The sequence below is a fragment of the Macaca fascicularis genome, chromosome 16, assembly GCF_037993035.2.
Source record: "Macaca fascicularis isolate 582-1 chromosome 16, T2T-MFA8v1.1".
NCBI classification, from domain to species: Eukaryota; Metazoa; Chordata; class Mammalia; order Primates; family Cercopithecidae; genus Macaca; species Macaca fascicularis.
The window spans coordinates 85,915,048-85,940,457 of NC_088390.1; the positions used below are offsets into that span (position 1 = coordinate 85,915,048).

Here is a 25,410-nt window from a genome sequence, read left to right on the forward strand (position 1 = left end):
GGCTTAGTGGCTGGTGACCCAGTGGTGCCACCCCAGCCACACTGCTCCCTGGAGGTCTGCCAACATCGGGGGCATCCTGAGCCACCAGCCCAGCCCAACTTCCTCCGCCTGCCTGCCCAAGGCCACCGCCCACCACCTCCCTGCCCGCCTGAGGCCGCCCACCGCCTCCCTTGTTGTTATTCTCCTCAGTGCCTCCCTCCTCTCTCTGCTCCCCGCGCCCCCGCAGGCCTCTGCAGCACCGCGCTGGCTCGGCCGAAGCTGACTGGAGTTTTAATGACATGTCTGGGGTTGAGGTGGGCGATCCTGTCCCAGGTCCGCCTACCGGGTCCTCGCCAGCCAGTGTCCTCCGCCCCAGCAAGGAGAGTTTCAGGCTGTGCACAGACCCCTTGCTGGGAGATTTGGAGAGCCTGCCCGGCATACCCTGCACACCCCACACACCCTGCACACCTGCTGCTGCTAGCACAGCCATGTGTCCCCAGAGCAGAGCGCCGAGGCGGGTGGCAGGCGTCCATGCAAGGTGCCCCTGGCTGCATCCCTCGGCTTCTACAGGGCACACCAAAGCCAAGAACTTCCTCTTGCATCACAGATTTTAAAACCTCCCCAGCAGTCTCAGACCACACCCCCAGTCCACATCAGGCTCTCAACCTTGCCTGCAGGTCAGAAACACCTGGGGGGCTTTGGAGCCCAACCCATGTCCAGGCCCACCCCCAGGCCGACAAATCAGAGTCCAGGGCAGGCAGACACTAGTGTTGTAACAGCAGTCCAGCTGGTTCGTTGGCCTGTCTGAATGGCCCAGTCCCAGGGCCCTGGCCCTGGGGTCCAAGTCAACCACCGCCCCCATGAGGTTGTGGAGGGATCGGGCAAAGGGCTACAGAGCCAGGACACAGCAGGAGGACAGCAGGGTCCCCAGGGCAGCCTGGTTGAGAGGAGCACCAGAGCCGGTGTTTCAGCGTGGGTGGCTGTCTCTCTCCAGGACGCTGGAGCTACAGAGGCTACACAAACGGACAAGAAGAGAAGGGCCCGGTCCTCCCCACCACCCCTCCAGCCCCAGAGCACACAGCTCAGAAAAGCCAGGGGCCCAGGCTCCCAGTCTGGGGGTGTATTTGTTCACTGTGACCTCGCCTGCAGGTCCAGAAACACCTGGGGAGCTTGGAAACTGACCGATGCTCAGGCTGACGGAGTCAGAGTCCAGGGCAGGCAGGCACTAGTATTGTAACAGCGTTCTAGCTGGTTCTCTGGCCAGTCTAAATGGCCATACCATTCCCCACCCCAACCCCTCCTTCCCTTACACTAACGGTTCCACGGCAGGGTCGGCACCTGGGAGAGCTATGAGGTCTCAGGGACCCACCCCTTCCTTTCCCTCCGTCATCCATCAGCCGTCACACCCCCCAGGCCCCTCGGTGACAGCCGGGGCAGAGTCCAGGGTTAGGGTGAGGGCTGGGAGCTCCGGGCTGTGCATGGAGGGAGAAGCCAGGAGCCCAGGGCCTTGCCTTGTGCTTTCATGGACTCAAGGACACTCCACCCCTCCCTAAGCCTCAGCTTCCCCAGTTGCCAGGAGCAGGCGCTGCACTTTACGTCATCAGCAAAGATCCTTCCAATCCTGTTTACTTGGGCATGATGCCTGGGAGAGGAGGCATCACCAAATATTTTCTAAGATGCACATATTACCTTAATAACCCAAGAAAAATCAATTTTACAACAGGAGTCAATGCGGAAGGAGCCTCCACAGCATTACCTCTGGTCCTCAAGTGGCGGCGTCAATGGCCTCACTCAACTCTGCCAACGGCCTGGCCCACCCACCAGAAGCTGGCCCTGCAGGTCAGCAGCCGAGTCTCCTGCAGTGCACGGGTGGTGGACTTGCCTGGTGTGGACAGAGGTACCACGGAAAAGCCGCCAGCCCTTCCCATGGGCAACAAGTTCCGTCCTCCCGGCGAGGCCCCAGGACTCTCGGCTCCCTGTAGCCAGCAAGCCGCATCCTGTGAAGTCCCCGCCTTAACACTCTGCACCTGACCCACTACGCACCTGCCGCCCGGTCTGACAAGCACGCGGGACACAACGAGGGGCCGAGGCAAGCTGCCCCTGCTGCTGGCACCCAGCCACCCTACCCTCAGATGACACACTCATTTCTATGCCCCTCAGCCACGCCAAATCCCATAACCTTCATGTTCGGGGCCACAGGGGGAGAGGACACCGTGCCTGCGCAAGCCCTCCATCCCAGGCATGCATTCACATTCCCCGTGCAAAGTTAGGGCTGTAATTACAGCAAGTGATTAAAAGGCCTGAGGTAGCCTGTCTCAGAGGGAGCAGATTAACAGCAGAGCTTGGGAATGCCTGCGCGCACCTCGGAACCACCGGTGCATCTTAAACAGGGCCCGGCGCCCCCACGAGCGGGTGATTAATGGAGGGGATGAGGACGGAGGACGTTTCCCTGGCACCCGTCACCAAACTTTTTTCTCTGGGTGCCTCCCTTGCTGGCCAGGCACAGTGGAGGGGAGGGGAGGGCAGCCAGGACTCAGGGAGAGCCCAGGTGAGGCCTCCATCACGGGCCTTGCTCTACCTCCCCCTGGGCCAAAGTGTACCCCCAAGCAGCAGCGTCCTAGGGAGAAGGAGTGGAAGATGGAAGCAAAGCCCACAGGGCCGAATGCATCCCAGGAGACAAGAACCTCAGCCGCCTCTGTCCAAATAGAAAACCCGAGGCTGCCCCGAGAACCTCTTCCAGCCCCAGGCAACACTCGGGGCTGTGCTAACAGGCAAAGGCTCTGCCAGGACTGTCGTCATCCAAGCAGGGGTGCCAAGGTCAAGCAGCACACCTGCCTGGCTGGCAGAGGGCTGGCAGGAGCCTCTGCCTGGGGTGTGTCCTCCTGAGGGTCAGGGAAGAAACAGGAAGGGACTCTCCCCGGGCCGGGAGGTGTTTGCAGGGTTTTGATGTCCAGATATCCACTTAGATGAAACTGTGTGTATGCAGGCATGTCGGCATGTTGTGGGGTGTCATGCAGTATGTCATGTTACCTGTGCATTTAGGTTTTAAACTATCCCCTTTTCAGTGCCTAATATGTGTCAGGGGCCGTGGACACAAAGACAGTTTAGGGACGATTGTCCTGCCCATGAGGCTCTTGGTCTTGCGGAGGAGGAGTCAGGGAAATGGCCAAACATGGCCCCCTAGCCATGTTTCACCAAACGTGGCCCCGTAGCCAAGTGGCACCCACTTGAATGCATTCACCATTGGGCATGGCTGTGCCATGGCCAGGTGGCACATACCTGGATGCATTCACCATCAGGCACAGCTGCCCTGACCATATCCCATCCTCCCGTGGACCCCCCTCCCCACAGTGGGGGCCTTTCTTGGTGAAATGGCACAGCACGGTGGTGAAAGGGCTGCCTTGGAACCAGACTGCTTGAGTTTGAATCACAGCTCAGCCTCTTACCAGCCATGTGGCCTCAGGCAGGCTGCATGATCTTTCTGAGCTCCAGCGTCCTCTACTCCACAGTGGGAGCCCCACAAGCTTGCCTACTGGAAAGAACCGTGGGCGATGTCAGTGAGGCGGCACAGGCGCTGGGCACTCCACACAGCCTCCCGGGCCAGCACATAGAGCCATTTCTCCGAGTGTGGTTCCTGGGTCTATGTGGGCCCACGTGCTGTAGTGGGCCTCTGTGGTTGGCCTTCTGGGCCTGCCCCTGCACATCTAGTAGCCAGCTCGCCCCTGCTTCCCTCAGTCTAACCTGGAATTTGGCTAAGGCTGCCAATCAAGATGCCCTGCCCAGCATGGGCATGTGACCAGACCTGCCAATCCTTGAGGCACTGTGATTGGTACAGGGGCAGGCACGTGACCTCAGCCAGGCCAATCGGTGTCCTTCCCTGGTATTTCTCCTTACCGAAGGTCAATGGAGAGAAGCCCTCGACCCCTCTGGAGTTGCTGGGTGGGGACCGTGTGTACCAGACTTGCCCATGACACGCTCCCACCATCTCCACCCTGCACTGGACAGAGGAAGCCACTGGAAGCAGCAGAAAACGCAGCCAGCACACCTGGGATTCTGCTCACCTCCCAGCATCCACACAGCCAGGCGCCCCCTCACCCCATCCTTCCCAACAGCATGTACCTCTGCAGTGAGCTACATTCCAAACATGCACCTGGGAATCCGACACACGGGTACGCACTCGGCAGTCACGCAGACATGCACTCCCTGCGCCCGGCACTGATCCAAGCAGTGGGCCACCATTGCCTGAGTCCCCTCACACCTGCCAGGCAGCTTCTAGAACCACCACGTTCACAGATGAGGCCACGGGTGCGTAGCCTCACACACCCAGGTGGCCTGAGTCACGCCTCGTTGTTGTAATCTTGACAAACCACTGGTGTCTCCTGGATCTCAGCAACCACACAGTGATATCCTGCCCTTTTGTGGCCACTTCCCGACAGGCTCTGGGGCCACAGGCTGCCCCCACACCCCTACTGTCGCTCAGCAACACCACAGCCACCCCTAGTAACCCTGGCCCTAAGCCACAGCATCTAGCACAAGCCTCTGGGTGGCACCCGCATCCCCCCAGGCCCTGTGGATCCACCGGACCGTGGAGCATTTCTATTTGGTTAACGCCACAGCTTGGGAAGGACAAAGATGGCCCAGTGCATATGAAAGTCCTCTGTGTACTGCGAAATGGAACCGTGCAAAAGCTGTGGCTGGTGTGGAGCTGTTCTCTTGGGACTTGGTGGGAGAGCACAGGGAGCTTTCCAGAAAGACCAGACAGGAGGCTGGAGCTCAGCGCCGTCCCATTCCTAGTCCCCACTTCCCTAGAGCCGCCACCTCTTTGCTGCCTGGGGTGAGGGAATTCTCCCGACTCTCGAACACACCCTCGGGTGTCCTGAGGCAGAAGTTGGCCTCAGCCTGCGTGCACCTGGTAACACCTGGCCCCACCCACACAGCTACAGGAAGGTAGAACTTGGCAGGAGGACAGGAGACCCTTTCCGGAGAAGCAACGCTCAAGCCAAAGGCTGAGCTTCCATCTGGATCAGCAGAGCCCTGCTCCGGTGAAGCCCTGTGGCAAGGCTCCCACTGCTCCCCAGGCCAGGTCACCTTATAGTTGGGACCCCTGGGGGTGTGCCAGCCTGCAGCTGGGAGACGGTGCATAGCCCAGGGCCCAGTGATCCAGCCACTCCCCCATCTGACCCCCACGCAGCTCCCGCCATGTGTCAAGTCACTTGTACCCCAGGTCCCTCCCGTCTCCTGTATTACACTGATCCCCTTCCCTGAGACCTGCAGAAGCTCATCCACAGGGTGGCAAGAGAACCGCAATTGGAGAAGAGCCCCCAGCACACAGAGAAAACAGGAAATGCTGGCCGCGGGCAGCGCAGTTCCTTCTCAGAGTCTCTGCTCTGCTCTTCCCTTGAGGATGTTCTCTCTTCCCTCCTCCGTCGGAAAACCTGTTTGCCTTTCAGTTTCAACCCAAGGCCACCTCCCACATTGTCCCTAAGTACCCACCCTCCTCAAGGAGGTATCTGCCCCTTCTCTGGGTCCCTGCTGTGGCATCCACACACCGCGTTGGTGCGGTGGGCAGGCATTCGAGGCTCCGGGCTGAGGCTGCACCGCTTCAGAGACCATCGCCACCTTTCACCCCCGCACCGAGCCCCCCACGCTGCTAGCACATCACACGGAGTAAACTGCTGCTGGGTGGATTGGCTACGGGCCTTCTCCAGCAAAGAACATAGTTTATCTTCTTCCTTCCAGAAACCTGGCTTTAATCGAGGCTCTCACCTCCAGGACCGAAGTCAAGGTCTCCTCCGCTCCAACAGCCTTGAGTCCAAGGTTCTGTGTGCCCACAGCCAAGAACATTTCACCAGGCCAACAGAGAGAGAGGGGAGAGTCAGAGAGAGAGCAGAGAGTCGGAGAGAGAGAGGCAGAGAGAGCGCGCACAGCCCTGGCTGGGAGCACCAGCTGCTGCTGTATCAGTCTGCATTCTCCGGGCATGACAAACGTTCAACACAACAAATGAAGAAAAATGAACTATTTCCATTGCCTAAAATACTCCCATCCCCACGGGGCTTAAGATAAAAAGTAAGAAGGGACAGGCATTGAATTGAAGAGAACGCAGGTGGCATGAGCTCTATGAAATGCCCATGTGTGGCCACACTCCCCTCCCTGGGCACCCCTGCCCTTCCACCAGCATGCCCAGGCCTGCCCCCTGCCCTGGAGAACCAGGATACCCAGCTCCTGGGCAGAGAGACCCAGGCTGTCACCCCATGTAGGATTAAATGAGGCTGACTCAAAAGAGCTGCTTCATAAATATTCACGCCCAGCCCAGAGGGGCTCCAGGCCTTAGAAAGAGCCAGAGCTCTGTTCACACCCCGAGGTCAGAGTTCATCCCCAGAGGAGGTCCTGGGACCCTCATTCCTCTAATTACTCCTGAGAGCCTGGCCCAGCTGGTAGAGATGGGATGGAAAGTCTCAGGTAACTCGGATGAGAAGCTAGGAGGACCCGCGCGATGGAGCCACAGACTTGGGACCTCCCCAGGTGTGCCCTCCGAAAGCACGCTGGAGCCACACACTGTGCACGGACGGATGGACGGATGGACGGATGGATGGACGCAACGTGCTGCAGCCATGCGCTGGAACGATACCTGCCCCAGGAAGAGAGGAAGCTCTGACACATGCTGCAATATGGGTGGACCTCGAAAACATGACGCCGAGACAAGCCAGACACAAAAGGTCGCATGTCGTACAATCCACCGATAAGAGGGCCCTCGGGGAGTCCCACTCGTAGACACAGAAGGTAGCATGGGGGTTGCTGGGCTGGGGATGGGAAGGGGGAGCCGGTGTTTTATGGGCGCAGCGCTTCAGCTGGGGAAGATGAGAACGTTCTGGAGGTGGATGGTGATGATCGCACAGCAATGTGAAGGCGCCGAATGCCACTGGCTGAACTGTGCACTAAAAATGGTTCACACGGTTAATGTTATGTCACGTGTATTTTATCATCAGAAGAAAAAGGAGGGCCGGGCCCTGTGGCTCACGTCTGTAATCCCAGCACTTTGGGACGCTGAGGCAGGTGGATTACTTGAGGTCAGGAGTTTAAGACCAGACTGACCAATATGGTAAAACCCTGCTTCTGCTAAAAATAAAAAAAGTAGCCGGGTGTGGTGGAAGGTGCCTGTAATCCCAGCTACCTGGGAGGCTGAGACAGGAGAATCACTTGAACCCGGGGGCGGAGGTTGCAGTGAGCCAAGATCACGCCACTGCACTCCAGCCTGGACTACAGAGTGAGACTGTCTCAAAAAAAAAAACAAAAGAAAGGAAGGAAGACAATGATGGAGGGAGGGAGGAATGGAAGAGTGCTGAACTTTCGAAGCGGGAGTGGGGTGCAGGGGCCCCCATTGCTGCTGGCTGAGCTCTGACTCAGTGCTTCAATTACTCAGCAGGGAGAGAAGTTGTCAGGACGACTCAAAAACTCCAAGGTGCAGTGAAAACCCCACCCAGCCCACCACTGGCCTCTCATCCACGGCTTCAAAGAGGGAAGGCCGGGGGAAAACCCCACGGTCATTAAACAGATTGTGCTGGGGGAAAGTGATCATTTTGGTAACATGGACGGAAAATCAGGAAATTTCCAGTTCTGAGACCCATGATCCCCAGCCTTCCTTCCCTCTGGCAATCTCAGGAGCTGCCTGGCCTGTTCCTGACTCAACACCAAAGCTCCCGGCAGATCCCTCACCTTCTTGAAAGCTGCTGGCCCGAGGTCTGACCCGGTATTGATCCTGCAAGTGCAGACAGGAGGCAGCCGGAGAAACCCAACGAGACTCCCATAATTACACGGAGATAAGACTATCAGGTGGAATTAAACAGTGCCCACAGGCAGACCACTTGGCTACATCCTCCGTCTCTCCCCTCCCTCCTCCTTCTTTTCCCCAGGACTGCAAAATAAATTATCCTGTGAAGTCAGCAGAGGCTGAGCTATGGAAACAATTAAACAGAAATTAAATCTAATTCATTTATACTCCGAGCACAAGTGGATAATGTAGGTTTTTTTCTCTCTCTCCTCTTTTCGCCTTGGTGTTAGAGAGGACTATTATGGGAAATTAATCACGAGACATGGCAGTGAAAGTGATCTATCACTCTTGCCAGTGCACAGACCGACTGTACACGATCTATGACAGCAGCTACACATGTGAGGTGACGCTGTTTGGGAGAAGGGGGCGGGCACGGATGGGGGGCACCTGACAGAAGCCCATGTGATGGCCTGGCCGGGGCTCCAAGTCCTCCGGGCCGGAGGGTGCTAGAAAGAGCCTTGCGCGTGAGTTTCCCCGGGCTTATTCAGGTGTCTCCAAAGCCTGGCTCATACCCACGTGGGGAAAACACCGTAATCCTGAACACTGGCGGTGCTGGGGCCTGGAGGCTGTGGGGAAGCCCACTGGATTTTTCTCCTGCCACTGGAAGGGCAGGGCTTGGCGGAACAGCCCCTGGGAGGAGGACCTGCAAGAAGAAGCCAGGCCTCAGGCTCCCCGTCCAAAACCGGGGGTGAGGCCCCCTGCCCTGCCTCCCCTAACAGAAGCAGCACGGGGTGGAGTAGGGGGCAAATGAGCAAACCCACAGGAAGGCGTTGAAGAAGGAAAGCCGCAGAGTGGTGTCTAGCTCCGGGCCCAGCGAGGCTCGCTCCAGCTTTCCTGCTTTCAAGAGAAACAATTTGGAAAATTGTTTTCCCGTCGTAGGGAGGGTAGAGATGGCATAAATAGAACATTTCCTCCAAATGAAGGGAGGGCCGAGGCGGCCGCGGCCAGGAACAGCCAGCAGGAGAAAGCCAGCCATCACAGGAGACGTGTCTTCAGGATGCCGTCACCGGGAAGCACCAAGAGAAGCCCAGGGCTGGCAGGTCCCCCTAAGACCGGGGGATACCGGGCCCCCAGAACAGATGCTCTGGAGGTAAACCAAGGAGCTGGGGTGCTGGGGAAGCCTGAGCTTTGAACTGGGCATAAAAATCGGAAGAAACAAAGGTCAGTTTCTATTCTGCTGCTCTCCTGAAGGGCAGGCAGCCCTCTCAGCAGATGGGGCCGTCCCTGGGAGCCCGCACACCCCACGCCCCCACCCCCAGGGCTCAGGCACCCCACAGAGTCCTCCTGCCATGCTCTCAAGGAAGCAGAACAAGAGACCTGCCAGTGACGGCAAGCAAAGGTGTGTCCCGCAAGTCCTAAGCCCTCTGGCCCTGGAATGGCTGCGGCTTTGCAGCCCACCCAGCTCAGAGGTGGGCCCGAGCTAGCCAGGACCAGGGCGGGAACGGGGAAGAGAACCCCTCAAGAGGGAAAGGGCCACAGCCCTGCTTCCCTGCTAAGAGGAGACGGCCTCCCTGCCAGTCCCCTCCCCGCGTGTCCCCTCCCCTTTACCTGTCCTGTCCACGCTGTCAGGATCATAGCATCTATCATCACTGTCGAGCGTTAGTCTTGCCTGGAAGGTTTGGCCCTCGGCCCTGGCTCCTGGAAGGTCACCCCTAAGCCCTTGGAGTATCCTGCCTGAAAGAGCATCCCTGTTTACCTGGGGCCACGCCATGTCAGCTTGACCCCTGGAGTGGCTGGAGACTGAGGTCAGTACCTGGGTGGTCCATCACGTCTCCATGACTGAGACCCGATAAAACTCTAGACACCACGGCTGGGGTGAGGGTCCCCGGCTGGCAATACCCACACGTGCTGTCCCGTACCGTTGCTGCGGGAGGAGCGGCAGAGCTCCAGCCTGCTTCCCGGGACCCTGCCCTGCCTCTGCGTTGCTCCCCATGGCTGGTTTTCATCTGCATCCGTTCACTGGAATAAGTTGTCACCTTGAAGATAGTGGCTGTGCCGAGTTCTGAGTCATTCTAGCAACCCTGAGCCTCAATGGTCCACAAAGCACATTGAAAGTCACCAAGCCAGGTCTCCCCTGGGCAATCGAGGACACCAAGGCCCAGGCTTGAGTGAATTGCCCAAGTCACGCAGCTCCCTGGTCGACGGGGCCGGGACCAGTGTCTCTCCCAGCTTGCCCCGGCCTCCTCGCCTGTGGAGTAGGGCTCGCCGGGCAGTGTCAGCCGGTGGCAGTGTGACATCGCCCCAGGCAGGCCAAGCAGGTGACCAGGCAGCAGGGCAGGAGACAGCAGGGGTGGGACACAGGCTGCTCCCCGTCAGCCAGAGACTGGGGACGTGCAGGGCAGCTGCCAACCTTCATCTCCGGGGACAGCAGTGAGGACTAGAAGGAGCATGTCAGGCCAAGGCAGGGAGCAGCCTGGAGCCGCAGCCGGGCGAGCTGCCCTCCTGTGTGCACGTGCCAAGGTCCAGGGGTCAGGTGCCAGGAACACAGAATGTGCATTAAAACCCCAGCCCGTACTCCCACACCCAGACGCACATGTTCCCACAGCGCCTGCCCCCTGCCCCCTGCCACCAGCCCACCAGCCGCCTGCCTCTGCCTGGCCTCGCACACAGGGCCAAAGGCCTAGAAGTGGTTAATGTCCTCGGCCGCCTGAGCCTGGCACCTCGGCCTGGGGGCAGACAGCGCCATGCCGCAAAGAGGCCAGCACCTGCCACGGGGCCTAGGCTGGCGGAGCACAAGGGTGGGGTTCATGTTGGGCTCCCCTCCAGGGCTGTAGGGAAAGAGTGCCTCGGGCCCTCCCAGCTGTCCGGGTGCCACGCACAGCCTCCCCCAGCAGACACACTTGCACACAGCTTCCAGACCAGCTTCTATCTGAAGTCGCCCCATGTTGCAAGAGGTCCCCACCAGATCCAGCTACACGAGTTACAGGCCTCAGAGCAAAATGCAACTGGGAGGCCCTTGTTTGAATCTCACAATGGTGACGGCAGAGCACCGAGCCAAGCACAAGCCCTCCTGAGCAGGGAGCACACGGATGAAGCCAGCCTGGCCCAGCAGCCAGAGCCACTCCTGGCTGTCTGGGAGGGGCCTGCAGACACGCAGAGAGGGTGGGGGGCATGAGAGATGCAGCTTGTTCCCCTTATACCAGGTAAAGCCAGGGACCTGCTGCTCAGTGACCACAGCAATGCACCGGTACATACAGGCATGCAGACACACACGGATACACACTCACGCTCACACACACACAGACACACTCACACCCACACACAGATACACATCAGTGACCACAGCAATGCACCAGTACATACAGGCATGCAGACACACACTCACAGATACACACACACACTCCCACACACAGCTACACACACATGCTCACACACAGACACACACACACTCGTGCTCAGACGAACACACACACTCATACATACATTCACACCCTCACATACACTCACACTCAGACATAGATACAAACACACTCAGGCACACCCTCACATACACACTCACATACACTCACACACACAGACTCACATACACTCTCATACACACAGACACACACAGACACATACACACAGATACACACATTCACACACTCAGATACACACAGACACATACAGATACATTGACACACACACACATTCACACAGACACACGCACAGATATATACTCCACACAGACACACACATACATTCACACGCAGACACATGTATAGACACACACACTCATATACACTCACACACAGATACATTCATACATAGATGTATGCACTCACAGACACACTCATGCTCAGACACACACAGAGATACACATACATTCACACAGGCACACACTCACACACATATACATTCACAGATACATAGGCACACACACAGACAAGTGTGGACACACAAAAACACACAGTCACACATGCCCATATATATATTCTTAAGGCACTTTTTTGCTAAATAAGTTTTATCTCAGGTCATTCAAGTCCTAGATAAGTGTGTGGCCTAACTAATATCCATTGCCAGTGAAGTGGACATGGGAGTTTTTCAGTGAAGTCAGTGGCTCAGGACTTGGGGCCAGAGTGAGTGACAAAGGAGGGCCCTGCTGCTGCTCCCGCCGCCAGTGACAGGTTGACCTCCACCTGACGGACTCTGGGACCAGTGCAGGCCACACTGGAGGGGAGACCCTGGAAAAACTCGGGCCACTGGAAATGCTCCTAAAATGTGTGGTTGCCTCTACTGCTGAAAAACTGTTTTCATGGCACTGTGTGATCCCCTGAACAGCTCCCCACTCTCTAAGTCTCCACCTTTGAGGAACTGTTCTCTGGTGCTGCTTTTCTGGAATGTTCCCTGCCATTATTTTTCTAGAAATTGCTCTAACCCAGAGGCCCTGTGTCATGCTGTCCTCCTAAAGGCAGCCCTGAGCCTCAAGTCCACCAGTCTCCAGATTCTCTCCCTCCTCAAAAACCATCCTCAGGAGCTAGAGGCCCCCAAACTTCATGTCCAGACACAAACTCTCCTGCCGGCACCAGGGCTGGAGCCCTGAGGGGCCATCCCCACCGCGCAGCACCCCCGAGCTAACTTTTACCCAACTATTTGCAGGGTACACTTGGGTGTCTTGAGAGATCCTTGCTTGTATTAAGACAGTATCATCTCGAAAGTCCTCTCACCCAACACACACACCACCTCTCCCCACTGAGAGGACACGAGATTCACCTCAGGAATGTCAGATTTCATCCAAAGTAGAGGGCAGGGCGCGGTGGCTCACGCCTGTAATCCCAGCACTTTGGGAGGCCAAAGCGGGCAGATCACCTGAGGTCAGGAGTTCAAAACCAGCCTGGCCAACATGGTAAAAACCCTGTCTCTACTAAAAATACAAAAATTAGCTGGGCGTGGTGGTGGGTGCCTGTAATCCCAGCTGCTCGGGAGGCTGATGCAGGAGAATCGCTTGAACCTGGGAGGTGGAGGCTGCAGTGAGCCGAGATGGCGCCACTGCACTCCAGCCTGGGTGACAGAGCAAGACTCCGTCTCCGGGAAAAAAAAAAAAAAAAAAATTCAAGGAAGCTCTGACTCAGGCTACAACAGGCACTGACTTTGAGGACATTATGCTGAGTGAAATCAACCAGGCAGAAAAGGACAGATCCCATAGATTCCATGAGTATGAGGTTCCCAGAATAGCCAAATCCATAGGGACAGAAGGAAGAATGGAGGTTGCCAGGGGCTGGGGGGGTTGGAACAATGTGGAGTTGTTTCTGGGGCACAGACTTTCCCTCTGGGAGGAGGGAAAAGCTCTGGAGATGGGTGGTGGTGACAGCCGCACCACAACGCGAACGCTCTTTATACCCCTGGCTTCTAAACGGTTACGACGGCAAATTTTATGTGATGTATGTTTCATCACAATCTAAAAAGCAAAGTTTAAATGTCTCAAGGATGGAACTGAATTGGCCTAAATGTCACCAGTCACCACCAAACCCCACCGTGTTTCAAGTGTTCAGAGGGCGGGAAAGGGGCTGGAGGGAGGAGGGGTCCTTCTGTGCTCTCAGACACATCCCCGAAATGTTGACGTGAAAGTTTCCGTGACTCTTCTCACATTCCTCATGGTGAAGAGACCCAAGTCCTCAGTGGTGACTCTCTCTGTATTTTGAGTTCTGTTGTCCCTGGTGAGCCAACCAAAGAGAGGATGTGATCAAGGGCCCCATCGGTTCGTGGACAGAGAGTTACTGAGGCTGGTGGAGCTTCAGGTGAACACGCAGCTGCCAGGATTCCGGTGAGGGATACGGCGAACCGCCCGTCCTCAGGACTCACAACCCCATGGGGTAGAAGGAGATGGGTAAACACAAATTAAACACAAGGTGATAAAACGCAAAACTAATAAAAGGCGAACCTTCTAAACTAGTCAGCAAATTTTCGGTGGTCCTCGATTTCAGAAGGTAGACAAGAGTTTAGCGTCCTGATACCTTAACCCCCACAGCCTTCTACACCCTGTATCTCACTCTCCCCTGGCCACCTCAGCAGCACTGGAAAATGGGGCCAGCCTTTCACAGCCTCGAGTGGAGGTTTGGGTTTCTGTCCTGCCTTCATGACCCCCTTGTCGCTCTTCCCTTCTGGCCCTCAGTTTCCCCATCATTAAAACCAGGGAGTTGGGTTAAATGGTCCCTAAGACCCCTTTGAAGTTCCCCGTTCTATGATTGAGGACCTTTGAGTTTTCCTCCTAAGAGAGGATTCCAGGAACACAGAGTTCTGAAAATAAAATAATCCTGCTCCCCATTTGGATAAAACGATGAGTCTGGCAGAAGGGTACTGCAGACACCAGTGTCTGGGCAGGCTTACCAACACACGGTAGACATGCTGCAGGTTCAGAGCCATTTCCCTGGAACCAATATTTACAAACACTCTGTCTCAGCGTCAAAGCAGGCAAACAGCTTCACAGGAGTTTAATGGAGACCTCTCCTCCCCCGGCTTAATGGAGGCAGCCTGCTCTCTCCTCGGCAACCTCCCGATGGTTTTAAAGAGGAAAAACACCCACAACAAAACACACCTTCACTCTCACGGTGGGCATTTAGGCCAGCTCTGGGATTTCACTGCCAGATGACTGCCTTGAATCTGTGGCAGCATCCCCCTCCGAGGATGCCAACCTCAGGTTGTGAAAGCTCTTTCCTCCCTCCACCAACAACTTGCAGAACGGGGGCTTAGATCCTGCTGCCCCGGCCGGGCTGGGAGCATGGAGCAAGCACGAGCACTGGGGGTTAGATCCTGCTGCCCCCAGCCGTGCTGGGAGCGTGGAGCAGGCACGGGCACTGCATCTTCCAGCACATGGCTCTGTCCTGTAGCAGGTGCATAGCTTCTCGAACGTGGCGTCATGGGTGGGTTCAAGCCGAATGCATATGGCTCTGCCCCCACAGCAGGTGTACAGGGAGCCCCAGTTTGCATAGTGCCTCAAACACAGCATCATGGGTGGGTTTAAGCTGAATCTCCCCAATCCCTGTTTGGTTCTGTCCCACTGACTGCTTAAGATCTCCATTATTCCATAATTGGCTAACAAGGATTCTTGCATATTATTCACTGTCAGACAGCAACACCCTGCCATGCTCCTCAAAGCATATTGCCCTCAAGGGCTCTGGCATAGAAAGAGCCCAACCATGCCTCCCAACCTTTCGGGGAGCCCTGTAAACCAGAGTGTGGCGCTGTTGACATTTGGGGTGGGGCCATTCCTTCCTAGTTGTGGGGCCGTCCTGTGCATTGTGAGGTGTGGAGCAGCGTCCCTGGGCCCCTCCCACTGGACACCAGGAGCACCCCACCTCCAAATGAGAAAATGGAAGATGTCTCCAGACATTGCCAAATGTCCCCCAGGGACAACATCACCCCCAAGTTGACAACCTTGCCATAAACTAAAGCACCACAGGCACATCAGGGGGCAAGAATCACCATCCTCCTAAAAAAGAGTGAGCCAGAGGCCAGGGCCTCCTGTACTCGTTACACGGAGTCACCAAGTTACAGGTGAGTTTGCCAAGAAGTGAGAAAGACTCGTCTTCAAAGCCCTGGAAATGCTTCCCAGTCTTCCCGGAGGGGCCCCCTGCCAATACCAGCTGGATTTCTGTAACACCGCACTCCCTCTCATCCCCATTCTAGAATTATCTGCACCTCTGTAAAGTGTCTATAATCACATACACGTAATCGAATCGAAGTTGTCAGGCTTGCCAGGAGCTCAGTGTCTAAAGGAACATTGTCGGAATTCCTTGGGAAGTATATTATAATTCCAATCACCATCATCTATTTTTCTAAGCTTGAATTTTTGTAGAGGAAAGTTGTTGCCTTGTTTGAGTATATATTCTTTTTTTTTTTTTTTTTTTTTTGAGACGGAGTCTCGCTGTGTCTCCCAGGCTGGAGTGCAGTGGCGTGATCTCGGCTCACTGCAAGCTCCGCCTCCCGGGTTCATGCCATTCTCCTGCCTCAGCCTCCCGAGTAGCTGAGACTACAGGCGCCCGCCACCACGCCCGGCTAGTTTTTTGTATTTTTAGTAGAGACGGGGTTTCACCGTGTTAGCCAGGATAGTCTCGATCTCCTGACCTCGTGATCCACCCGCCTCGGCCTCCCAAAGTGCTGGGATTACAGGCTTGAGCCACCGCGCCCAGCTTGAGTATATATTCTATGAGTACATTTTAATTCAAAAGGGATCAAAACTCATTTTTTCTTTAGAATTTCAATCCATCTCTTGTGATAACTGGAAAAATGCTGGAATCCCCCACCCAGGATGGGGATCGCTGACCTACAGCCTGGGAGGAAAGCCCGAGAAAAGTGGCTGGATTCAGTAGGACAAGCTGGCTGCGGAGACGAGCCACCGCCACCCCTGAAGCCCATTGGCTCTGCTGCAGCTCAAAAGTTCGCCTCTAGGCTGCTTCCAGGTTGGGGCACACCAGGGGCACTGACACCATCCAGCCACAGTGCAGGGGACTAAGCCAGGAAAGGAAATCCATGCAGCCAGCACTCAGCCATCTTACCTGGAGGCGACACCAGCACTGCCAGTCACAATCCCTCAGGGAAAGCTAGCAAGCCGTGTGGCCCCACTGACGAGCAAAGGGGCAGCACCATGAGGGCAGTGTGACTCTCAGGTGGTCACCCACAGAGGCTCGGCCACAGCAGCCATGAACCCTGCCTGGAGGGGCCACGCAGAGGCAGCCGCCGGTGCTCGTGATGAAGCCAGCCTCATCTACGAAACAGGACCATGCATTGAGCCAAGTGACTTCCTTCCCAAAAGAGAACCCAGAATGATCATCACGCATTTTGTCACCTATCACACGATCCTAAATCCCAGGGAATTTCTGCAAGGCTCTGTCTCTCCCACTGACAAAGAGTGAGGTCAGGACAGTGGCCTGAATGCCCAGAGTGGTCCCCGGACCCACTCTTGGGCCAGGTCATGAGATAGGAAGCATCCTGATCAGTAGCAAGGGGTCAGAGCAGAGGACGGTGGGGTTGGCAAAGGGAAAAACCACAAAGGCAGTAGGGGAAGAGCACCGCCGCCCCAGACAAACCAAGTCCTGGTGGCCGGACATGAAACGGACATGAGCACTCGGTTCCGTTGCCCTGGCACATAGAGTTTGAAGGGTCATGGCATGGCACGGACGAACCAGGCAGGCCTCATTCTATGCAGAGGGTTTTGTACAGACAGTGATTCACCTTGCACCTTCCACTCATACCCACTTTGGGTGAGGGAACTGAGTGTATGAGAGGGTTTGGAACAAAACCATCGTGTGACACCAGGTCAGCCCCCTCCTGCTCTTAGCTCTATAGCCAGCCAGGCTGGGGGGGCTACAAGGTAACCAGACACAGAAGGACCCTACGGCTGGAAGACTCACAAGTCACTTCCCAGCCCCATCACCAGTGACCAATCCCCCAGGTGAGGCATCTACCTCTACCCCCACCCTGGGCAGCCTGAGCACCTCGGTCCTCCTGGCTGGATCCTGTCTCCTCTTCCCGCCACTCTGAGCTACTCATGCCTCTAGGCACAGAAGTACCTCCCTGTCACCCGCCCAGACAAAAGAGGATCTTTTAGCTCCGCTTGGTGTCCTGTCTGCACCTGGGGACGCAGAGCACGCCCGCCACCTCTTCCCTGCCAGGAGCTTCAGTTCAGCTGGCTGGAAGCTAAGCCCTTCCTTTTCTTTCTTTTCTCTCTTTTCTTTCTCCAACTGCCCTTCTAGGAGAGAGATGAAAAGCCATGTCTTTTTGGAAACGCCCATCCTGCCATTGCATATAGAAGATCCACCATCGCTGAAATCTCAACACTAAAAAAGAACCTGGGGGAGCGCGGTTCCGCAGCTGTGCCTGGTACTTCTGCGCTCAGCTACTCGGTGGGCTTCGTACCCTCTCCTGGCCAACTCCCTTCCCCACCAGCTTTGTCTCTCCCGTGTCTATTTTAGTGGCTGATCAGTGTGCCTCTGTTTCCCAACCCAGGGCTTACGCATGTGCATTTCTATACATTATTCCCTCCACAGAGGCTTCTGAGCCATGAAAATGGCTCCTTATGCAAATCAAGGGCTCCTCCATCTGCTTCCGATATCCCCCACTTCCCCTTCATAACCTGTTTGAGGGGATGCGGTACAGGCAGCAGATGATGCAACTTTATTTTTGTAAACCCAGTTGGTCCTGGAGTGCTGGCAGCCACAATAATAGGAGAGTATGCCTGTTACTGCCTCTCTGTGAGAAACCAGCCAGGAGGGGCTCCTGGGGCAAAAGGGAAGGGGCGGCTCGGGGTCTCAGCAGAGAGGCCGACGGAGTCCTTGCCCTCTCCGCTCCTTATTTCTGCTGAATCAGGGCTTGCTGTGGATTGAACTGCGCCCCCCACCAAGAAAAAAAAAAAAAAAAACATGTTGAAGCCCTAACCTCTGAGTACCTCTGAGGAGGATCTTAGTTGAACCTCTGAGTACCTCTGAGGAGGATCTTAGTTGAACCTCTGAGTACCTCTGAGGAGGATCTTAGTTGGATACCAGGTCTTTGCAGATGTAATTAAGATGGAAGTTAAGATAAGGACATTTTGGAGTAGGGTGGGCCCTACATCCAATACGACTGGTGTCGTCCCAAGGAGAGGAGGGGATGCAGGGACACCTGCAGGGGAGAAGGCCGTGTGAAGACGGAGGCAAAGGCTGGAGCGGGGCAGCCACAGTCATGGAGCACTGCGGCCTGCTGGGAGCCACCAAAGCCAGGAATAGGGGAGGGAGGACTCTCCCCTAGAGGTTTCAGAGGGAGCATGGCCTTGCTGACACCCTCCCCTCACAGGCGATGACTGCCCGGCAGCCCCTCCCATCTTACAGGTGTCTGTCTTCACTCTCCAGTGCCCCTTAGTTCCTGCCTTCAGGGCCTCAGGGTAGGTGCTCAAAACATATTTGGCAGAATGAAGGCAGAGTGTTAAGTAACTGTCCCCAGACAACAGCACAGCCGCAGGGAGAGATGGGGACATGGAAACACACATCCATGTGAATGGATGTTATCTCTTGTGAGATCTCATTTAATACCCGAAGGATACTTACATTCCATAACACCCAAAGGACGCTTCCATTCCAGCCCGAAGCTGCTTTCCCTGGTGAAGGGTAAACAGGATTCCACGTACTTTTGCAACTTTCTGTGAGTCTATAGTTATTTCAAAACAAAAGGTTGGGGGCTAGGGGTGCATCTTCTTTTTGTTTTGACAAGAGGCTGCAAAGCCCAGCAAAGGTTGACCCATCCCCCCACTGCATCACCTGATCCTGAAAGCCCAGAAGACAGGGTGTGACTTCCCAGGAAGGAAAGCATTTAGGGAGAACTGTCACTTCTAGTCCTGTGTTTTCAAATCTCCATGGAACCAGTTTCATGGGTCACAGCAGACAGAGGGAGACTGGGGTGCAGGAGCGGGATGGTGTGAAGAAGCAGCTGGCTAAAGTGGGGGTGGGGCGGCTGGCCAGCAGCATGGCGCCCCTCATGGCACCCCGGGAGGGAGGTGGTTGATCCTGCAGTGAGGAGGCACCAGGGGCCCTGCCGGGGCCCCAAGAGGGAGGAGGATGCTTGTGTGAGGTCAAGGGGTAGAGGACACACATCTATGGCAGAGGGAGAACTGGTACCACTAGCCCTGGGGACACCACGGAGGTGACGCTGAGATCTGGGCGTACTCCCAGTCAGAGGAGCCACGGCAGAGAAAGGAGGGAGAGTGAGGAAGGAAGGGTCGAGGGCACTACTCATCCTGTCCCCATCCCCTGAGGCTCTAGAAGAGAGGCTGGCAAACTCTGGCCAGGGCCAAACCTGGCTCCCCCGGCTCCCCTGGTTCCCTGCCTGTGCTTGTGAACAACATGTCGCTGGGACCCAGCACGTTCCCTCACATTCATCCATGGCTGCCTTCCTGCTGCATGGCACAGCCACGTGCTCTGAGGGGCTGAGACCGTCTGGCCTGCCAGGCCTGGAATATTACAACCTGACCCTTGACAGAAGAAGTTCGCCAACCCCTGCTCCAAATCATCTCCGCCACGGAGGACACAGCGTGAACTTCCACAAAGCCTGGACGGAAGGGGCTTTTTAATGAGATGAGGCAGCATCGAGTGCAGCCCACAGAGAGGAGGAATCGGCAAAGTGAGTTCTCTTCATTCTCACCCTGGAGAAAACCTCCAGCCGCACACCATGGAGAGTGGCCTTTGCAGGGGCCAAGCTGGGGTGAGGCACCTGCTCTGTTATCAATTTAAAGTTGTATTTTCAAAGCAAGGATGTTGCCATGGAGTGACAGAATTGTCCTGACCACCCTGGCCCTCGGCACGCTGCGAATAAATCCCCCACGCATGGCACCATCCACCGACAGAGCGTTCTTGCCCAAACCTGCCCAAGAGTATGAAATGCGTAAGGCCCAGAGCTGCTCCTCCTCCGCCTTTGTGCCGCAGCCCTGGGCCCAGCGACAGCTCACCTGGGGCCAACTGATGGTAATTTACTTTGAGGCTGTGATGGAATATCCATCCACAAAATTCAGTACCAAGGGGCAGCACAGCCCTGCAAGCCAGACCACAGAGACCAGAGGGGAGGATGGCCGCCCCAGCAGTTCCCTTGATCAGCGCCAGCCTGTGTAGGCCTTGGAGCTTCAAAGACGAATGAGACTCTGCCTCCAGTACCCGCAGTAGGGCTGCAGAAACCATGAAGAAGCGCAGATGGGACCATCACCACAGTGTGATATTCTGGGGAAGTGCCCACGTGCCGCGGGACCACAGAGGACGGAGCCTCCGGGAGCTTCCAGAGCAGCTACTCCAAGGCCGTCTATACTGGGAAAAGGGGTCTGTTTGCAGCAGTGTATTCTAAGTAACTCACGTTGTAAATATTCCAGGCCTGGCCGATTAGACAGTCTTGGCCAGTCAGAGCCACGTGGCTGTGCCTTGCGGCAGGAAGGCCACCGTGGGTGAACGTGGTGGAGTGGTATTGTGGGCTGGTGGCATTCTTGGCCCTCTGCCCTAAGGTCACTGGGGCTTTGCCCTCCAGTCCAGGGGCTCCTCCCCACCCAGGACTTAACCATCATTTGCGCGGAGCCTGCCCACTTTCTCCTTGGAAGAAGAATGGGCAGATTCCTTCCCAGAAGGTGCTACACGGAGAAGCCCTGTTGTCACTCCCAAGCCCCCAGACCCCACTTCTCAGCCCCCACAGACTGTGCTTGCCCATGGGGGAGGGGGCTCCTGCCGCTGGCCCAGTTGGGTCTGCAGCACAGGTGTCCACCCTCCTTGCCAGCCTCTGCTCGCCTCCCGGAGGCCCCAGGTGGACATGAGGAGGCTGCCTGCGTGTGCGGAGGAGGGTGGCCCAGGCGAGCAGGTGGGCCCGGGCAGCTTGGCGGTTAAGTGTTCTCGGCATCTGAGGCAGCTTCACTTTTCGGCAGCCAGTGAAGGACAAGCACCCTGTAAATTTAGAACGTGTGATGGCTGGCTGCTTTTGGTATTCATCTGAGTGCACGGGGGAGATGGAATAATCCACCCGTGGCCGTGCCCTTACATCCCAGCCCACGTCGCTGCCTGCAGAAGGGAAAACCTTTCCCAGAAGTAAAAAGGTAACGGGCCCCTCTAAGGCTGGTCCCAACACCAGCCTTGGCCACCTCCCAAGGGGACCCTCCTCTCTTTCTCACATTTAGCTAAAAATAAAGCCCTTTTTGGCAGCAAATGCACCCAGTTTCCCCAGAACATAAGCTCCCTGGGAATCTAGAAACGAAAGAGCTCTACCTCTTATCAAGCCCAGATGGATTCCTGAAAATCTGTGTCCAAGCAATTTGTGCAAATCAATCACGTTCTCCATGACTCACCTTCATCTGGGATGCATCCCTCCCAGCTGACCGCCAGGCGGCTGACCACCCGCTCCGCACACAGCAGGCTGGACAGTGCCAGGCTAGAGCAAACCCTGCAAGAGGGGCCGGCTGCTGCAGGGGAGGGTCCTTAAGGGATGTGGACCCTTGAACCCAGATTCTACTGTGCATGTTGCGGGGGTCAGGTTCCCACAAAGTGAGGCAGGCCTGAACGCAGATGACCCCACCGTGGATTCTTTTAGACCTTGGCCTCATTCCTTCTCAGGTGGCAGCACCAGAATTACCCTGGAACCTCCCACCTGACCTCACAAAGTTGTCCTCAGGGCAAATGATCTGAGTGTGAATAACTGCCCTGGAAAGGGGAGGGGGAGGAGGAAGAGTGAGGCTCAGGTTCCCCTTTGTACATGTTATCCCGTGCAGCTCCTAAAGGCAGAATAGGGTTGGCCCAAGGCCAGCCAGCTCCAGGCTGGGACTCCATGCAGAGCCTAGGGTAGCAGAGAGGGGATTGAGGTGGGGTCCAGGTGAGCCCATTTGCGCTGCAGAGAGAAGCCTCTGGATTCGGACAGAGGAGGAACCAGGTTGCAGGCAGGGAGGCTCAGCCAGAGCTGATGAGGGTGCAGTGGCTGCGGAGATGGACAGAAAGGGCCAGATCCAAGGTGAGTGGACTGGGCAGGGGTCCACATGTGGGAGGCTGGAGGAGTGGAAGTAACCGAGGTCAGCGACGGAGGCCCACACTCCAGTCTAGGAGTCACTGAGGCCACCACACAGAGCTCGCTCTTCAGGAAGGAACAGCCGGGGCCCCTGCCTCTGTCCACTCTTGATAAGGGTGGAAAGGGGGTGTGGAGCACAGAGTCCTGGCCTTGCTGCCCTCACATAGCCAGCACCGTAAGCTGGAATCCTGGGACACAAGCAAAGGCCACAGGGACCGATTCCTGCCCCATGGCTGTCTTTCATCAGGTGACTATTAAACACGTGTGTGTGAGCGTGTGCACGCATGCACGCCGCGTGTCAGGGAAGGGACGGCCCCTGTCGAAACTGCTCTCAGCAGGTGGGTGTTTGATGTCAGCTGACGGACGGAAGCTCTGGCAGCGGACGTTACCGGTTTACACCAAGGGAAGGGGCTGTCCCCAGCTGGACTCAGTATTCCTTCAAGGAAAGAAAGACACAGCGCTTGCCCTGTCTCAAGTCCCAGGCAAGGTCTTGACTCCTGTAATTCCTTTTAGTTTTCACATCCCTGTGAAGGAGGCATTGCCCCCATTTTCTAGATGAAGGAAACTAAGCTTAGAGAAGTTCCTAAGAACCAGCTGGTGGGCAGCTGGGATTTGAACTCCGCCATTTTATGTCCACTCTACTTCATGGCCTCTGCCCTGTGTTTCCCTTGTAGGATGGTCCCAGGGCCGGGACAGGCTGTGCTCTTCGTCCTTCCCAACTGGAGGCAGAGAGTCGAATCCAGGCCTCGAAAATCCTCCCAAGCCTACACCTGGCCATGCCCATTGGCTGGCAGCGGCGGAACAGAGGAATAGTGACACTGTCTTCAGGGGTGGCGATAAACCCACACCTCCGTGCTCAACATAAAACCCACGGCTCCGTGCTCAACATGGTCGGCACCTGTCAGGGAGGGGCCTCTGGGTTCTGGCATGACTGTTTCTTTCTCTCCTGGCCGACTGGGGGAGTTTTCTGAAAAGCATTTCCATTACTTCAACCCTCACAAAACCAGCATCAGTTCTGCCCAGCCCAGGGTGCCCCGAGCACGAGGCATAGATACCCCACGATGGGGAAGGGGAAGTTCTCAGGGTGTGGCCCGCCTTGGGGAGAGCCCAGGGGCTGGTCATGGGTGCTTTGTAGCACAGGAGGGCAGCCTGGGTCATCTCTGGTCAGGGAGTCTGAGCAGCCTCTAGAAAGATCCGTGGTATCACTTTTTCCTTATTATAAAAGTTATACATATTCACTGTAGAAAATTTAGAAACTACACATATGCAAAAAGAAGAAAATAAAAATAACCCATAATCCCACTAACCCGAAATAACTCCTGTTAACATTTTGAGCATATATACACTCCCAGACTTTCCTATGCATAGAATATATATTTTGGGTTCTAAGTGGGATCATACTGTACATTCCATTTTGTAACTTTTTTCCATTTAACTCTATGTCATACCAAATCATTAACTATTCTTCCACAACAGCATTTTTAAATGGCTGAATTAGCCAAAAAAACACTAAAGGGACAGTTGAGGGCAGGAGAGAAAATTTTACAACACAGAAACTCGCAGTTAAGCATTAAATATGAAAATGCCCTTTGTAAACAAACGTATTTTCTCTCTTTCGTCCAAATTCTACAATATTGAAAAACGAAAATGTCATCCAACTTGAGACAGGAGACCTCATCACTCAATAGTAGGTGACGGCTTCAGGAGGAGCCGGCATCGCTGTTCAGAAGGGCTGACCGACTCTCCCTGCGGGTGGAAAGTTGTCTAGACATTTCTGAAGCTGTAGGATTGCAGTCGTCGGAACACTGTCAAACCATTCCCCGGTGAGATCCTCAGGAGGGGCTCAGAGAGAGGTGGGAGAGGTTAGAATCTGAATCCAAAGGGGCCCCACAGGACTCACATCAGCTGTGCCAAGAGCAGGGTGTGGCCCTCACATATGAAATAGGACCTCCGAGGGGTCTGCCGGACGCTCCCCAGGTCCTGGAGGGGCTGAGATCCTCTCCAGTCCAGCCTCAGAACCAGCCAGAGGCTGTTCCACACCACTGGTCCCTGAAGCTTGGTAGCAAATCCAAGAAAGAAGGTGTCCCCGGGGGTAGAACCAACCATGAATGGCCATTGCCATGCCAGCCCCAAGACCCACCGTGACCTAAGTGCGGAGTCTGGAGAAGAAATCATGCTTGTAAAACATCACCACGGCCAAGCGTCTGTGTCTCCCCAGTTTATTCAAGTTCCCTTTCTCAATGCGCTTTAGGGAAGCCCCTTCAGGAAAACACCCACCTGCCATGTGCAAAATGAAGACGGAGGGAGATCGTCGCCCCCTCGGAAGTCGGTTTGACAAGTGCCCCAGAGACTGGGCCCAGAGAGACAAGGATCAAGGGGAGAAATACGGGAGACTCGGCCCTGGGGGACTGCCATGTGGGCAGCTCTCATGCCCAGAGGGATCCCAGCTGAATCGGTTAGGTTGCTTTCAGCAGCACCCAACAAAAACCTGACCCAAACTGGCTGAAGCCACAAGGAAATGTGCCAGTCACGTGACAGGAAGTCCAGGCTGTGGCAGCTGTGGGGTGGGGTGATTCAGCCCCTCTCTCTGGTGCAAGGACACAGGTCCTATCCCCTGCATGCTCTGCTACCCCCAATGTCGGCCTCCCCCTTGGGTTAGAAGCAGCAGCTCCATGGCAGCATCCCAAGGCCCGTCTCAGAAGCCAAGGGCTGTTCACAGAGGCCGACTCCCGTCCTCCCTTCCCTGAAAGACACTTTCTTTGTCTCATTGGCCAGATCTGGGGATCACTTCTAGGTCAGGAGAAGAGGGAGGGTGACAGAGGCTCCCAGAAGTCAGCCCACCAGCAAACCTCTCTCCAGCAAAACTCGTTCCTACCTATCCTCCAGAGAGTGTCACAAGGGGACAGCGGCCTCCAACCTCCAGATTCCTTTACTCTCTCCCCTGTTGCCCAAGCGAGTCACCCCAAACGAATGAGGCCCTTAGATGATCCACAGGGTAGAAGGGGCCCGGCTACCCCTCGAAGTTTCCTGGGCTTGCAGGTCTGCTGCATGGCTGGGGTCCTGGCCAGACCACATTCTGGGGGGCAAGGCAGGATAGCCAGCCCGCAAAGACACAGTATGCCCAGCCAGGCGAG

The 25,410-nt window shown here is 55.9% G+C and overlaps 1 protein-coding gene across 42 annotated transcripts in view; it reads right to left on the reverse strand.

The window, feature by feature from the left end:
• The window catches only part of RBFOX3 (RNA binding fox-1 homolog 3), a 522,239-nt gene that overhangs the window by 421,208 nt on the left and 75,621 nt on the right, over window positions 1-25,410 (reverse strand). For 6 of the 42 annotated variants that reach the window (XM_074020794.1, XM_074020790.1, XM_074020785.1 and 3 more), the window contains exon 1: window positions 5,746-5,974. The exons of the other annotated variants lie outside the window; for them this stretch is intronic. The gene's annotated coding sequence lies outside the window, so the exon portion shown is untranslated. Of the gene's footprint in view, window positions 1-5,745; window positions 5,975-25,410 lie in introns of those variants that run through there. 42 annotated transcript variants of the gene reach the window in all.